The sequence below is a fragment of the Pelodiscus sinensis genome, chromosome 6 (assembly GCF_049634645.1).
Source record: "Pelodiscus sinensis isolate JC-2024 chromosome 6, ASM4963464v1, whole genome shotgun sequence".
NCBI classification, from domain to species: Eukaryota; Metazoa; Chordata; order Testudines; family Trionychidae; genus Pelodiscus; species Pelodiscus sinensis.
In genome coordinates this window covers 92,832,901-92,850,316 of record NC_134716.1, presented here as the reverse complement: position 1 = coordinate 92,850,316, position 17,416 = coordinate 92,832,901, and the positions used below count along the sequence as shown (strand labels likewise).

The window sequence follows — 17,416 nt, the reverse complement described above, 5'->3', positions numbered from 1 at the left end:
CTCTCCCCTGGGACATTTGCCTGGTGCAAATGCTGGCATTGTTTCAGCACTAGGCTAAAGACTCCCTTTTTACCAGTGCTTTTATTGGTGCTTGAGTTTCTGTGTGTGGGTGTGGGTATGTGTGTCCCCTCGTCTCGGTGTGTCTTACTAGATTTCTTGCCCCCCTTTAAAGTCTTTTATTCTACTTTTTTTTACATATTGTGTTTTAAAATTTACAATAGCCTCCTCGAATATTTTAAATAGAGCTGAGGCAAAATATTTTAAATAAATAAATAGTAAGAGGCAAATACACCTACCAAACATACTCTAACCTTCAGTCAGTCACTCTCCAAAAAAATCAAACACCCTTCTAGAATAAAAATAATGCAGGCAGAAGCCCAGCAGCAGTGTGGGAGTTACCTAGCTTATCGGGCAGTTGCTGTACGTGTGCATTTGGTGCAAGTTGCTCTTTGGTCTCAGTACCAGCTCTTGAGACTAGAATGGCTGAACTGGAGAAGCCAAGAAAGACAGAAGGGACACAGATGAGACATAGCAGAGTGGTCTCACAGTCAGTCTGACAGCCTCTGTGCTGCTGAGGAAGATGAGTCTCAAGGAAGAACATCAAGCTAGACTGGAAGGAAACAATCCCATAGTTGAGACTATAGTTGTCAGGCAGCTGGTTGAAAAGGGAGTGTGGCAGCTCTGGTCAGAAAAGTCCAGCAGGCGATGTAGAGGGAACTCAGGGAAACAAGCAGATTTCTTACCTGCCCTGGCTTCACTTGGGTCCTGCAAACAGCTGCCAGATCCCTGTGTCTCTTACGCACAGGAAAGCTCCACTTGCTGCCACAACTCTCATTAGCTAGGAACTGCAACCAATGGGGGCTGTGAGGGTGGTGCCTGAAGGCATAAGGACCAAGCATGGAGCCTCCCTGGCCTCATATGCACTGAGGATTGCAGGGAACTGGCAGCTGCTTCCTGGGAGCTGTGATAAATGCATCCAGGACCCCACACCCTTATTCTCAGCCCCAGCTCAGAGTCCCTTCCTGCACCCAAACTCCCTCCTAGAATTGCACCCTGCACCTACCACAACACCTGCCTCATCCCAGCCCCACTGCAGAACCCACACCCCAACCAGAATCCTCAACCCCCCTCTCTATCTTATACACCCCAGCCATTGATCAGAACTATGATTGGTTTAGAAGAATAAAATTATTCCATATATATCATGCATCAGATCAATTTAAAAAGGAGGGATTTTTTGTAACAGGTTGGTATTTTTTTAATAGGAATGTTATACTCCTTAAAGCCCACATTGGGGCCAGTGAAACTATGAAATTCCTGCTAGTGCTTTCAAAATGAGCAGAGACCCAACCTAGATTTTCCTGAGTGACGAGCACAAGGATCAGTAACATCATCTGCCCTTTCTCTTGCCTAGAGCTCTGTGACAGTGAATTTATTCTGGCTGGCTTTTGTCATGTCGGTAAGTGTGCTTACATCAAAGGGGAAGGCCATGCTTTCTGGCTGAACTATGTGAGTAGCAACTATTTTGATTGTAGGTGAAAAATGATGCAGCAGGCCTGAAGTGGCTGAAACAACATACTGAAACCAGGCACAAAAATGTTTGTGTCAGATTACATATGTGATGTAAATCGAGTGTTTTCATACCGCAGTGTGAAGAGAGACAGTCCCCTCTTGGGTGAAAGGCAGCATGGTATATTCACTGCCACGAGTCTTAACAGTTCGGTTAAAATGCAGCATGTGCCCCATCATCAGAAAGGGGTTATGCCCAGGTGGCGCCCATATTTGGAATGTCTCCCAGCAGGAGACCTGGAGCCAAATGTATTTTTTTTTGTGTGCAAAACTCAGGCCTCTTTTTACTTTCACTTCTGCTATGGCTGCAGGTTGAACCTCACTAATTTGGATTTCCCTAGTCTGACAACACCCCCGGTCTGGCATCATCTGTCACCCAATAGGTGCTCTGGGGCTGGAACCAAAATCATTGCAGGATCAGGGAAGAGCCAGGCAGTGGCAGCTGGGAGCAGAATCCTGGTACTTCCTGGTTGGAAGCAGAGCCCTGGCCAGTGGAGCAGAGGGGAACCCTGGTGCCACTGGGGAGTGGAAGGGCCAGTGCAGGAGCAGAGGGACCAGCATTGACCTCCTCTGGTCCAGCAAATTCCCTGCCAGTCAGGTCCCCAGGGTGCCAGACCAGGGAGGTTCAACCTGTACCAATATGTGCTGGAAATCACCAGCAGAGGACTTTGCCAGTAACAAAGCAGACAGACGTATTCGTCATGAAACCCCTCTGGCACAAAGACAGATCTGTCTGCACCCTTGGCAGCTCTGGCTGTGGGCATGTGCAGCAGGGTTGTACATTTTTGGTGGCTGGCAGTGATTGCGGAGAATGGGAGAAAGAAACTAACTGGAGTGTGGAAGTAACTTGGTACATGTAAGAATAAAATATTGTCATGGCAGGAGAGTGGGACACTCCCGAGAGAGCACTTTTGCAAACCAGCCTGCCAAAGGCTTTGCACAGAAGCATTTAAGCAAGCCAGGCCTAAGCAAGAGGAAACTGCATTCTTTGTGACTGTGACTAAGAACACACATTCAGCCACCCAATTCATGATGACTGGTGACAGAAAACAGAATAACAGTAAATTAAATTATAACACATGGTAAACGTGAAATATTGTGTGAAACAGTGTTCCGCACAGTTCCAAGCCCGGGACCTGGTCCTACAGCAGGCTAAAGGAAACTTACGAGGGTCTAAGACTGTCCCTTTCTCCTCACATCAGTATGATGAATGGCTGTGACTAAGCTGTTGGTGAGAGTAGGCTATAAAATGGAAGCCACAGCCTCGGAAACTCCATCAATTCAGCCAGCCAGCCAAAAATCTAGCTGCATCTTTTCCATCTAAAAACCCATCCAGAATTACCTGGTATAAATGTTACAGGAGAGAACTGAATGTAAAGTCTGCCAAATAACCCATAAAGCTGCCAGGAAGGCACACAACTATTTGTAAATCTAAGATCCACATACACATACTCAGATGGATAGATAGCCAAATATAATAGAGTTTATTTTGGAAAAGAATACCTGAAAGGATTAAGTTATGTGGCCTTAAATTCTCAAGAGCTATTTTTTGCCCTTTCCTGCTAACTTACTGCAGTTCCCTATATTCCTCCTCTCTGAAGGAATCAAAATCAACTGAATGCCTCTGTTGGAGTGCCTACCCAAACAATTATAACATCATCATCAAAGAGGCTGACCAAGGGGACGGTGTAGTTATCATGAACAGAACAGATTATGAATAGGAGGTGACCAGACAACTCATTAACACCAGATTCTACAGCTTCTCTCCTGTGATCCCACTAAAGAATGCCAAAAAAACCCCCAAGAACAACAACCCCCCCCACAAACAAACCCCTAATACCAACTGCTCATGAAGCTCCCTGATACTGCTCAGAACCAAATTTACATAAACACCCAGACCAGGGGTTTTCTATCTGCCACCCAAGATACACAAACCTGGAAATCCCGGACAACCCATCATCTCAAGCACTGGCACACTTACAACAGGATTATCTGGCTATATTGACTCTCTCCTCAGACCCTATGCTACCAGCACTATGCTACCCTATGCTACCCTCCTACCTATCTTCGAGACACCACTGACTTCCTGATGGAACTACAAAACATCAGTAATCTTCCTGAAAAAGCCATCCTGGTCACCATGGACGTAAAAGCTCTTTACACCAACATTCCATATGGAGACAGATTATAGGCTATCAGGAACACCATCCCCGATGATACCACTTTGTCCTCACCGACAACTACTTCAGATTCAGAGACAACCATGTGCACCCACATGGCACCAAAATATGCCAATGTCTTTATGGTGACATTGAACAACGTTTCCTCAACTCTTGCCCCCTAGCAGCCTTACTCTGCTTATACTACATTGGTGACGTCTTCATCATATGGACCCACGGGAAAGAGATCCTTGAAGAATTTCACAGGGATTTCAACAACTTCCACCCCACCATCAACATCAGCCTGGATCAATCCACATTAGAGATCCACTTCCTTGACCCTACAGTACAATTACATGATGGACAAATTTCTACCACCCTATACTGGAAACCAACCAACTGCTATTCTTACCTTCATGCCTCTAGCTTCCATCCCAGACACATTTTAAATATATTTTATACAATATTGTATATATTGCATACAGCCAAGCCCTAAGATACAACCGAATCCCACAGACAGACACAAATACCTACAGGATCTATACAGAGCAACCTTAAAACCGATATACCTATCCATGACAGACCAAGAAGAGAAAACAACAGAATTCCACTTGCCATCACCTACAGCCCACAACTTAAACCCCCCTTCAACACATTATCAACAATCTATAACCTATCCTGGAAAATGATCCCTCACTCTCATAGGCCTTGGGGGAAAGGCCAATCCTCGCCTACAGACAACCCCCTAACCTCAAACAAATTATTTCCAGTAACCACACAACATACTTCCATCATAATCATCCAAGAACCCACTCCTGCAATCACCTCCAGTGCCAACTCTGCCCACACATCTACACAAGCAATTTCATCACTGGACACAACTACATCAGCCACTACATCAGGAGCTCATTTAACTGCACATCCTCTAATGTGATCTATGCCATCAAATGCCAGCAATGCTCCACTGCCATGTGTATTGGCCAAACTGGACAATCTCTATGGGAAAAAATTAATGGACACAAATCAGATATCCGAAAAGGCAACACACAGAAAAATCTGTTGGAGAACACTTTAACCTGCCCAGGCACTCATTAATAGGCCTCCAAGTCACTGTGTTGTTCCAGGCCAATTCCACAAGCCAAATATACAAGGAATGGTTGGAACTTAACTTCATTTACATGTTTGATTCTTATCAAAATGGAATGAACAGGGATATTGGCTGGCTCCCACACTACCTTCCACATCCTAATGACTTAACTAACCAAACAAACAATGGAGGTGGTAATTGTTCTTATCAGCCTCTTGCAACTTGAACAATCTAGTCACTGTCTTTTTTCTCCTCCCCTCTCTTCCCTTATTTATTCTTGGATCTGGACTTTTAATACTCTAGTCATCTGAAGAAGTGGGCTGTGCCCACGAAAGCTCATGATACCATCTACATGTTTTGTTAGTCTTTAAGGTGCTACTAGACTTTTTTTTAAAGTTTTTCTAGTTACTGACTAATTTGGCAACCTCTCTGAAGCTCTTAAATATTAGGCCATACAATCAGAAGCAGAAACCATTCCATGTATCTTAGATAACCCCAAACAGCCAATTATGAGTGGCAAGTAGTCTGTGAGAAAAACCTAACATGTTCACAGAAATGATTTGCTGAAGAATTGCATATAGCAGACTTATAAAAATAAGTCTAAATAAAATTGTTCAGATGTACAGATGTACCTAGCTTTGCTCCGTTCTTTTAAAAGATTGGGCTCTGGGCAGGAGGGCGGGTGTGTGTGAAGCTCAAAGCAGACAATAGAGAGTGCAGAAGTCAGGGCATGAGGTAGGGGCTCAGGGCAGGGGGTGGGGAGTGCAGGAACCAGGGCAGGGAATGGAAAGTGTGGGAGGGCTCAGGGTCAGGGATGGGGAGTCAGGGCGGTGGAGGGGGGAGTCTCACTACAGGGAGTGGGAGTGCAAGAGTCAGGGCAGGGGGTTTGGAGGTGTGTGGTGGACTTAGGACAGGGTGTGGGGGGTGCCAGAGTTAGGTTAGGGGGTAGGGGCTCAGGACTGTGTGGGATGAGGGCTCACGGTAGAGGATGGGGTGCAGGAGTCACAACAGGGGTTTGTGTGTGGGGGGTGCTCAGGGCAGGGAGTGGGAATGCAGAAGTCAGGGAAGAGTGTGGGGAGGTGCAGGGCTGGGAGGTGCAGGGCTCAGGGGAAGGAGTCTGGGACATGAGAGAACACTTACTGGGGCTGTCTGTGGTGGTGAGGGTGACACTGCTCCAGCAGCAATTCCTCCTGGGGGGTCTAGGACTGTGGGGACTGCCTCTGGCCTCCAGCCTGTCTGGGGGGAGCACGGATCTGAGGGCTGGTTCCAACCCCCCACTGCCTCCCGCTAGCCTGCACCTTATCCGAGAGGCATGGCTCTGTGGGCTGGCCCTGGCTTCCACCTGTCCCCTGCTGCCCTCCCTGGCCTCCAGCCTGTCTGAAGGGGGTGTGGATTCATAGTCAGTTTCTGGCCTCCAGGTGCCCCCTTGCCTTGCCTCCTGGTTCAGAGCTGGGATGTGATTCCTGGCCTCAGTGTCTCCTGGGTGGGGGCCAGGATGCACTGCCTGGCCCTGGGAGTGATTCCCAAGGTGCTGCGGTGGGAGGACCAGGGAGACTCCCCCCTGTCTGCCACTGTTTGGGGGTAGGGGAGTCTCTTACCCAGTCCAGTGGCCAGCCTTATGGGGCCCTAACCCCAGCTTGCCACTCTCCTGTTGCTGTGGCTGCCCCCAGTGCTCGCTGCCCAGTGGTCACTCTGCATGTAGCTGTGCATGTAGCTCTCCCTCTGATCAACCCCCTCCCTTTCCATGTTATGAAAAACTGTCCCATTCCAGGCACTTACTATTTTCCTGGCACAACCAACCCCTGACATTGCTTTAAACTAGGGTAAGAGGAAGCTACCCTACCAGATTTAGTGGCCCTAGCTCTTACGTTTAGGAGTTCTTAAACAAATGGACTTGCAGCAAACAGAAGGATGGACTCTGTACATAGATAGAGAAGGGGCTACATGTGCAGAATGAATTATTCATTGTGAACTGTTTGCTGGGCTCCCCAAGGTTATCACAACCCCATTCACATCGGGGTCCTAGTGGTAAATAAAAATGCTATGATAGTATCCAAAAGCCCAATTCAGGATTGAGGGGCGGGGGAGCTGTTGAAACAAGGAAATGAGATATCACATAGACTGTAAATGAGAAGGGCTCATGTTCAGAGCTGTTAGATGTTCTCCATCCAGCCATTGCCTTTCTGAGCTTGTGTTCTGAGGTGGGAGAGCTACTGCTTCTGTGCAATATACTGAGACTAATCAGTCTCTGTCTGCAATAGTCAGATAACAAGTGCTCTAGCTTCTGACCCTGAAGTATAAATTGCAATAAAGTAATTTATAGCATTCAATTTTCCTTCTAATTGTTGCAAATACTCTCTGAATTGTTTGCTTGCACCCAGATAGCAGAACAGAATTTCCAAAAGGAGGTGAGGCAGGCAGGTTAGCTTTTGACACAGATGGGTAAACTCTGCATTTTCTGAACTGTTCCACTATTAGCAGTAGGTTTCTCATCAGTGTGTTTTGGTTCCCCAACAGTGGGACAATGGATGACTTGGATCTTATTATTAACTTGTCTCATAAAGTGCCATGTAAAATTAATAAGCAGAGTGAGCAAGAGAAAGTGCATTTGAGTCTTGGGAGAATTAAGAGTATCAGAGAGAGCATGAACTCAGACATGTGAGATGGGGAGTTAACAGCATACAGGGATTTTCATAATAATGATAATGGATTGCTTAAATGCCAAGGGGTCAATGGTTCTTATTTTCATCCCATCTACACTGTAACAACTTCCATGGAGGCTGATCTGCCTATAAAACTGTACTCCCCCAACACATTTAAAAGTGGTTTGATCATGCAATATTGATGGGAGCATATTCCCAAAACAAGTGCTTTAACTATGTTCCCAAACTATATTATACTGTACTACAGTCCTTCTGAGGTCCAAGGTTAAGTGACAGTTTGGGATTGTGGTTAAATTGTTGTTCAGTCGCATTTGCTCAACAAAAAGGAATTTTTTTTAATTATGTTGGGGCACTACAAAGTTTCAGTTGGGTCTTGCAAGGCAGTCATTGTTGAGATCATAATGTATTTGGATTGTTCTGTCTATGATGTATTTAATTTGAGGTCATTGTGAATGCCGTCTTTTCAGCTGGCCAAGTCCCAGCAAAGTTGTGTAGACTGGATCCCTTCTCTGTCAGCATGGGAAGCTATGAATCTTCTCCTTAGTTTTTCAGCAGTTGGTTACGGAGCTCTCCTTACAACATTGGGAGACAGAAGGCCAGGTATCTGAATATGGGAACATAAGAGTGTGTTCCAAGGTCCCACAGCAATTTCCATCCAAAGTCTGTCAAGGCTCATTGCTGTGCAAACTGAGAGGTGCACGGGAAACTACATGAACATGCCAAGAAGACACCCTGCTGTCATGGTCAAGAATAGATCAAGTGGAGTATCTTGGGTGTGAGGGACAGAAGTTTGGTAAGAAAAGCCCTGTAGGGGGAATCAGAAATTCTGGGGACTTGATTAATTTAATTTGATTAATTTAAAATGAAACCCTGCTTTAAAAAAGAGGCCAGAAATACAAAACATTCTCTACAGATTTGTGACTTAGTCTCGTGTGTTTTATTTATTGAATTCCTGTCATAATGTGTCTTCTAAGGTTTTGAAATGACTCTTTACTTACACACCATGAAAATCAGAATGTTAGAGGGAGACATTCCTGCGGCTCCACTGCAAAGCCCCACATCCTTTCAGTATCAAAGGGGTAGCCGTGTTAGTCTGAATCTGCAAAAGCGGCAAGGAGTCCTGTGGCACCTTACAGACTAACTGAAGTGTTGGAGCATAAGCTTTCGTGGGCAAAGACCCACTTCGTCACATGCATGTCTATCCTTTCAGATAGACATTTTTGTTTTTCCACATACTCAAGTCAACCACTGAAGTTACCTTTTTCACACATTTAAAAAGAGCTTTACAGGGAAAAACGGGTCCAGATTTTTTTGTACACTACCTTCTGATCCCCAACTACTGCTTCAATGATTGTGGGCTGTGATGTGGCTTCTGCCCCTCACTGACCCTTTAAGGGTTAAAACCCAGCCCTGGGAGAGGGCTGGACTGTGGGGATAGCAGCTGTGGCAGGAATTAGCCAGTTAGGACCCAGCTGAGGACAGTATAAATAAAGGCTCCTGGAGGGGTGGAGACAGACTGGCTCTTGCTCTAGCTGGGGAGCAAGAGGGTCTTAGCTGCCAGGGAAGTAGAGGTTTCCTGACTTGGAGCAGGGCTGGGGAAACTCTGGCCAGGTAGGCTCCCAGGCTGCAGGACCAGTAGCAAGGCCTGAGGTACTAGGGCTGCAGAGAGGAAGTCAGGGTGGGCAAAGGCAGCAGGTCCACACCCCCATGCTAGTGATGAATGGCCATGTCAGACTGCAGTTTGTGCCTGAGGTAAAGGGTTAGATGAAAACTGGCAGTGGGTCACTGAGGCAAGGTGGACATAAGGGGCTGAGGGTTCTCAGAGAGGAGGACCCCAAAGTGTGGGGGCACTGGAGTAGAGCAGTACCCAAGCGGGAAGGGTGCCACAGTCTAGGAGGGACATTGGTCCTAATACCCAGTGGTTCAGGAAAAAAACAGGTAACAGCATATGGAGGCACTGCGGCAGGGTAGTACCCAGAGGGGAGGATGCCACGGTCCAGGAGTGATATGTCTCTTAATGTAGAGGTGGAGGAAAAATAGGTAACACCAACCAAAAGGGGGTGCTACAGATCTGATTCCCCGAGGCTATGTCTACACTTGAGGCTTCTTGTGCCAGAAATATGCAAATGAGGCTAAGCATGGAATATTGCCAAGCCTCGTTTGCATACCTAATGAGCCGCCATTTTTGCAGAAGAGGCTCTTGCGCCAGAAGGAGCTGTCGACACTGCCCCTTCTTGCGCAAGAAAAACCCTCTTGCACAATGCCGTTCTTCCTGAAAAGTAATCGGCGTAATGACATTGCGCAAGAGGGTTTTTCTTGCGCAAGAAGGGGCAGTGTAGACAGCTCCTTCTGGCGCAAGACCCTCTTCTGCAAAAATGGCGTCTCATTAGGTATGCAAAAAGGCTTGGCAATATTCCACGCTTAGCCTCATTTGCATATTTCTGGCGCAAGGAGCTGCGAGTGTAGACATAGCCTGAGAGTCCAGCAGGAGGTGCTATGGCTGTGAGTTGTGCCATGTTACACAGACACATGGTCACATCCTGCAAACTCTTCCTCAGATGAGTAGTCCTTCCACAATGACTATGCCCGTTCCTCTCAGGTAGTGACTTAGCCACTGTGATCTCACGTTTCTATCACTTCCAGGTTAGAACACAGCAACTCACTCTACCTGGGCTAGAGCGCAGTTACACATGGGAGAGATGGTTAATGCTGCATGCAGCAGTCTGAGCATGGCTTGAGCAACATAGACTGATGTCAACATATTTCACAAGCAGTCATGGAACTCCCTATTCGCTGGCTCTCGGTTCACTCCTGGGATGAATTCTTGATTCTGATACAAAAAGCCACTTAACGGGCGAGGACCTCATTACCACAGAGACTGCCTCAGCAGCAGCCACAGCCCACTCAGACAGTTGCACCCAGTGGAGATAATTCATTCAGAGGGAGCCAGGACAAAACAACCTCATTTGCAGGGTCAGGCTGTGGAACTTCCATTGGTCATCCACAGAAGGGATATAAAAAGTCATTAAAAAATGTAACCATATAACTGCTAAAAATCCTAGCGGTTACATGCCTGCACGCACTGCGGGCTCTGCAGTATGAAGCTTACATATGTAAGAGTAGAAGAGTTCACAGCAAAGCCAGCTCCCCGGGAGCAGGGCCAGCAAGGGCTGCAGCAAAGCTTCCCCAGGAGTGGGGCCAGCAGCCTCTGCCGGCCCCATTTCCAGGAGGCTTTGCTGCAGGCTCTCTGGCCCCACGCTCAGGGAGCCAGCACGTCACCTGCAGCGGGGAGGCTGGGCCAGTGGTCTGGAGCAGTCTGTGCCTGTGGTTGGTGGGGAGCTGCTGCAGCCCCTACTGGTTAATTGGAACCTGTAAGCTTCACTAGTTAAGGGTGAGGCTTCCTGGTTAACCATTTGTATCACTAATCCACAGCCCACTTCTTATAATATTCAAACTGAGGTGGCCTCCACCTACTAAATAATCTTACCCACTGTCCCGGCAATCTTCTTCCAGGAAGAGTTAAACTGAAGCCATGGGCTGACAAAAAAAGGAAAACACGTGATAGGTGCCTTAGAAATAGCTACAGTAAAGTAGACTGACAGAACTCAGTGGACGGCAACCTATTCAAATCAAAGAGCCACACTACATCAAAATTCAGAACAAGGGGTCAGCAAAGCCATATAAGAGGCACATTCAAATGTCTGAAAATATACACCTTAATATTATTGATAATTGATATAATGATTAATAATAGCACAAATTAAACATACAGAATTTATTTAATGGGACTTCTGCGGCGGCATCTTTTTGAGCATTACTTTGAAGTTTACATCATAGCTGGTCACATCCAGCTTCATGCATGCATTCAGGCTGTCTTCTGTGGGGGTACAGGAGTCTGGGAGTTTGGATGTGGGGGTATGATGGTTTCCGGGCAGGGGGTTCAGGTGTAAGATGGGCTCAGGGCTGGGGTGGGAGTGTTATAACCCTGCAGCCAGATGGGGGCTAGGCCCTAACTGGGAGCTTGTTCCCCAGGCTTCATTTTTAAATAAAGTACAAAATTAGTAAGGCATGATTTCCTTTTACAGAAACCATGCTGATTTTCCCTCAACAAATTATGTTCATCCATGTGTCTGACAATATTATTCCTTGCTATAGTTTCAACTAATTTGCTCAGTACTGACATTAGACTTACCAGTCTGTAATTTCCAGACTCACCTCTTAAGCTCTTTTAAAATATTGGTGTCACATTAACTATCTTCCAGTCATTAGGTATAGAAGCTGATTTAAAGGATAGGTTACAAACCACAGTTAATAGTTCCGCAATTTCCCATCAGAACTCTTGGGTGAATGCCATCTAGTCCCAGAGACTTGTTACTATTGAGTTTATCAATTTGTTTCAAAACCTCCTCTAATGACACCTTAATCTAGAACAATTCCTCAGATATGTCACCTAAAAAGAATGGCTCAGGTTTGGGAATCTCCCCAATATCCTCAGCTGCGAAGACTGAAGCAAATAATTCATTTAGCTTCTCTGCAATGACTTTATCATCTTTTAGTGCTCCTTTAGCATCTTGATCATACAAGGGCACCACTGGCTCTTTAGCCAGCTTCTTGCTTCTGGTGTACTTTAAAAACATTTTACTATTACTTTTTTAGTTTTTTTGGCTAGCTATTCTTCAGACTCCTTACGGCTTTTCTTATATTATTATACTTAATTTGACAAAGTTTCTGCTCTTTTCTATTTTCCTCACTATGATTTGACTTCCACTTTTTAAAAGATGTATTTTTATCTGTTATTGCTTCTTTTACTTGGTGGTTAATCCCCATTCACAGTCTCTTGGTTCTGTGTTTTTTTTAATTTGGGGTATACTTTTCAGTTGGACCTCTATTATGGTGTCTTTGAAAAGTTTCCGTGAAGCTTGTTGAGATTTTACTTTTGTCATTGTACCTGTTAATTTCTGTTTAACTAACTTCCTCATTTTCATATAGTTCCCCTTTCTAAAATTAAATGCCACAGTGTTAGGCTGTTGAGGTTTTTTTCCCACCTCAGGGATGTTAAATTTTATTACATTATGGTCACTATTTCCTAGCCATCCAGTTATATTTACCTCTTGGACCAGATCCTGTGCTCCATTTAGGACTAAATCAAGAATTGTCTCTCCCCTTGTGGGTTCCAGAAACAGCTGCTCCAAGAAGCAGTAATTTAAGGCATCAAGACATTTTATCTCTGCATCCTGTGCTGAGGTGAGGTATACCCAGTCAATATGGGGATAGTTGAAATTACTGAGTTTTTTTTATTTTGATAGCCTCTCTAATCTCCCTTAGCATTTCATAGTCACTATCACTGTCCTGATTAAGTGGTCATTAATATATCCCTATTACTAAATTCTTATTATTGGAGGATGGAATTACTATCCATAGAGATTTTATAGAACATTTTGGCTCATTTAGGATTTTTACTTCATTTGATTCTACGTTGTCTTTCATGTATAGCAGTGGTCTCCAACCTTTTTACATTCAAGATCACTTTTTAAGTCTCAGAACAGGCGAAGATCTATTGCCCCGCCCCTTCCTTGAAGCCCCGCCCCCTCTATTCTTCTGTCCATCACTTGCTATCCCCAGCCCTTACACTCTTTTAAACAGTTTATTTTTAAATAATGCAAAATATAAAATTAAAATCACATGTTTATAGTTATGAAATAAATGGTCTGTTTTTAATTCATGCTATTTAAATGTCAAATGAAGCATTTATAATTATACATTTTGTTCTCTGCTATTTTGTAAATCTAAAATCAAGTATTGATAATTATATATTTTTTCTTCCAATAGCAAAGTCTCAGTGTGACACCTGTGACTGAACAGTATCTGCCAGTGTCTTGAAGTCTGGGTTGTAGTCTGAGATTGCTAGTCATATACAGTCCATCAGATGGGCATCTGTGATCCTGCACTCAGCCTGGGAAGCTTGCTCCAGCACAGCTGGAGCTAGACGCAGCCTCCCTGGGCTGAGCGCAGGGCAGCTGGGCTGGAGGGAAGAGAAGTGGCTGCCCGGCCAGCTTGCCATGGTGCTCAGCCAGGGTGCACCAAGCTCCATGTGGGCAGGCGCAGAGGAGAAGCCGCCGATCAGCTGAAGCACGGGGCAGCCTCTTTCAGCTGAAAGCCACTGTCAGCTGGCTGGGGTGTTTCAGCCCTCCCGACCTCCCAGCTCCCACCATTCCTCGCAGCTACTCACCTGTGTTGTTTCTCGGTGAGTAGCTGCTCCTCAAAGGAGGAAATCTAATGTAAATGTACTATGCAGCCACGCAGTTCAGAGAGAGCTCAAGAGCTACTCTTAGAGCCCCTGAGATCTATTGGTAGATCACGATCTACTGGTTGGTGACCATGGATGTATAGTGTCACTCCCCCATCAGCATGACCCGTTCTGTCCTTCTGACATATTCTGTACCCTGGTATGACTGTGCCAGGCTTAGGGCAGGCTGCCTGGCCAGGGGGCATGAGTAGGTTGGGGACAGGGTGTCTGGCTGGGTGTGTGTGTGAGGGGGGTGCAGGGTCTGGTCAAGATGGTTGGGGGGGGCATTTACTTGTTTTCACATCATGTATGACACTGCCTCTTGCTGCTCCCATTCACCAGAAATGATTCCCAGGGGAAACCTATAGGAAGCATGTCCCAGGGAAAAGAAAATGGTAGCACACTTGGAGCCATTTTTGGCTGCTTGTTTCCTGCACACCAGGGGAAGGAAAAAGGTGGCTCATGGAGCCAACAATCATGGTGCTTATTTCCTGCATGTCAGATCCAGCTGTGAGGCTTGGATCTTTCTCCCCCTGCAGGAAGCTGGTGCTGACATTCTAATCTTGTGGGGGGCCATAAGGCTGTAGTGCCAGTGCTGGCTCCATGCCACAGAGAAAGCTAGAGGGGGCTGTGTTGGGGCTCCAGAAGAGCCATATCTGGCTCGTGAGCCATATGTGGCCGACCTCAGATCTAGCCCCTCTGTGTTCCATTTTACTGATGTACTTAACTTCTGTTATTCTAGTTACTCTTACCAAAATTTATCACCACATTTCATTTAACACATAAAGCACCTTGCACAGCTACTGCTGACTGGAGTGTGCAGTGAAGGTGAGACTGACAGAAAGTACACAGTCTGCCCCTCTCAAAAACAGACAGTCCAAATGCAACAACCAGAGTCATTGGAGATAAATATGCATTTTGCATTTTTTGTTTTCTTTTTTAAAAGCCAGCAGTGTGTATTATTCACAGTTTGTCATTTGCAGTGGAGGAAACAGGATGCCCTCTGACATCTCTGAAGAAGTTCATGATTTATTGGAAGCACTGAAAGACATATAAAGCCAAATAGTAATATAGTCCCCCAGGAAAGGCTTGCTTCAGTCTTTTACATAGAATTAGAGCCACTGTAAATAGTTGGACTCGGATAAAAACCCTAGCAAACATTCAACATGGAATGCTTGAGATATGAATTTATTCATTCTTTGATGTCAGGAGAGTTCAGTTTTGTCCAGCTTCTAAGTACAAAAAGCTCACTATGTTTATTTAAAATAACTCAAGCTCACATAAGATCACACTACAGAGGTGAGACTGACTCTCAATCCTCATTTTACCTCAGGGGTTTCAGGGCAATGAATGTTATATATTCTGAGGGCTACAATAACTTGTGACTTGTCTTTCTGTGCATTGTCATGGCATGAGAAACTGTTAAGCTATAGTATTTTCCCAGTGGTCTTGATGGGTCTTGTATAAAACTAACTAGCTAACTTGATAGAATGAGACTATTTATCATTTAATTTCAATACCTAGTGTCAACAAAATCATCTCTGATCAAGTGGTTGAATGGCACTAAATGTTGATGTGGTTACATATAAACTCCACACTGGGCAACAAGGACATATAGAGCTGCTCTGTTCTCAGTCCAGCACTGCCACACATGCACAGACTGTAGAAGGAGATAAAAGGGAAACAGAACAGTGAAAAGGACAGACCTTCAACCCATAGTTCTATAGATAAGTCAGGACCTCTCCCAACAACTGCTGAAGGTCCCTTCCTGGTGGCAGGGATAATGTGATTCTGATCCTCCCTAAGAGGGAGGCTTTTCTCCACCATCTCATGCTAACTCAGTTGATCAGTGTTAATTCTCTCGCTCTCTTTTTTTTTTTTTTTTTTTTTTTTTTTTGGTGGTCTACCCCACAAGGGAAGAGTCTTGGAAGTAATGTGGTTGGATGAGAAGTCACAAGAAGAGGGAGGCCACCACAGAGGTAGAGCACTTAGCAACCGCAGCTTCCATCAGAGAGATCCTGACGTGCCATGCCTAGCCTAAAGGAGGCACTAAGTGGTAAGTTGGCCCCTGTACACTTTGATAAAATACAAAGTAATTCCCAAATATCTGCAGTAGCCATTATAGATGTTTTGTTAGTGAGGCTGGTGTCAGATTTAGACTATAGATACCTGAAATGATCATCAATGCAACCTACCCAGGCTGCAATCAATGAGCACCCATTGGAATGTTCTTGTTTTAATGAATGATACATATGCATGCATTCTTGCCCACACTGGTTCTCTCACAACCAGTCACTTATACTCTCACGTTTATTCCTGATGTCGCGCTGCAGGTGAGCCAGTTTTTTTATAGCCAGCATTTGTATGTCAGTGCAGGATGGATGGCAGCAAAAAAGGCTGAAACTGAAGACCAAGTAAGTGGATAAACTTTGTTTATCATGGATTCCCAGCACTAGACAGAGCCTGCCGTGACTGACGTATCAGTGTGGAGGACACCATCACTTACATGAAGCTGAAGGGTTGGTTTATGGTTGTTCTTTACGTAAGTTATCCAAGCATCATCTGCATCAGCATATTTTGTGTCTTGGCCAACGTGTTTCACTAAATCATCACAAAGTGACTCTGCCAAGGAAATGATCTGCAGTACATGAACTAAGGCAGCAGTCCAGACTTCATGCAGATTTAGCAGGGGAAGTTGGTGAGCTACCAGTATGAATATTAGTTAGTTTAATGATTCATCTGGCATCAGAGTTCCCTTGCAAATCACATAGAAATGTCTCTATAAGTAATATTTTAAGACAAGAGAACAAGAACCACATGTTAGTATTACTGTGATGGGGCATGCTTGTCCGCACTGGACAAGAGAGACTTAACCCTGCATTAAGGGCGGAGGAAACCACACCCCTTTCACCTTACTGGGTATGTTCCAGGCTCATTGGTATAAAAGAAAGCAGCTCAGCATAGTTGGGGCTGACTGCCAGAAAGGGAGGATGTGCACCACATGCTCCAGACAAGCTGCCACTGAAACCCATGGATGGAGTATAGACCAAAGGCAGTAGGCACCCAATCACCTCAGAGGGTTCATAATCACCAGAGAAGGGGCAATCCGGATACCAGGGAGGTAAGATGGCCACTCAGACTATAGTTGTGGGACAGTGGCAGGAAGTATCCTAGGGGAAGGCGACAGCAAACCAATGAGTGAACTGAAGTCAGGAGTCAGTGTGTTTTGATTGGAGCTTTTCCCCATTGACTCAGATAGGGCCCTAGGCTGGGGTCCAATGAAAAGCTGACCTCCCTGTCTGGGGATGTAACCCTCTCCCTCCTGTTTTCCTGACTCTAACCAGGGAGCCACAGTGCCCTGAGAACGGGGGTGAGCTTATGTACACTGGCTATTGGGCTGTATATCCCTGCAGATAAGGGCGGTTTTATTGATTGTAGCCATTAGGCTGTATAGTCTTGTGGATAAGGAAGGAACTATTGACTCTGGCCATTAGGCTATATAGCTCTATAGATAAGGGCAGATTTATTGACTCTGGCCATTATGCAGTACTGCTTCATGACTAAAGACACAGACACAGGTTGGGAAGAACACAGTTGGGAGCTGCACATGCACCCTCCTATTTCCTAAGGGAGATGGGCACACTCACCCTGC

General features: G+C 45.4%; 1 long non-coding RNA gene across 1 annotated transcript; it reads left to right on the top strand.

Annotated features, from left to right (window-relative positions):
- The first annotated feature begins 7,977 nt into the window (after nt 1-7,977).
- Nucleotides 7,978-16,571, top strand: LOC142829765 (uncharacterized). The gene is made up of 3 exons (XR_012904511.1): nt 7,978-8,271; nt 15,680-15,820; nt 16,136-16,571. It is a non-coding gene; the product is annotated as an uncharacterized LOC142829765 (long non-coding RNA).
- The last annotated feature ends 845 nt before the right edge of the window (nt 16,572-17,416 follow it).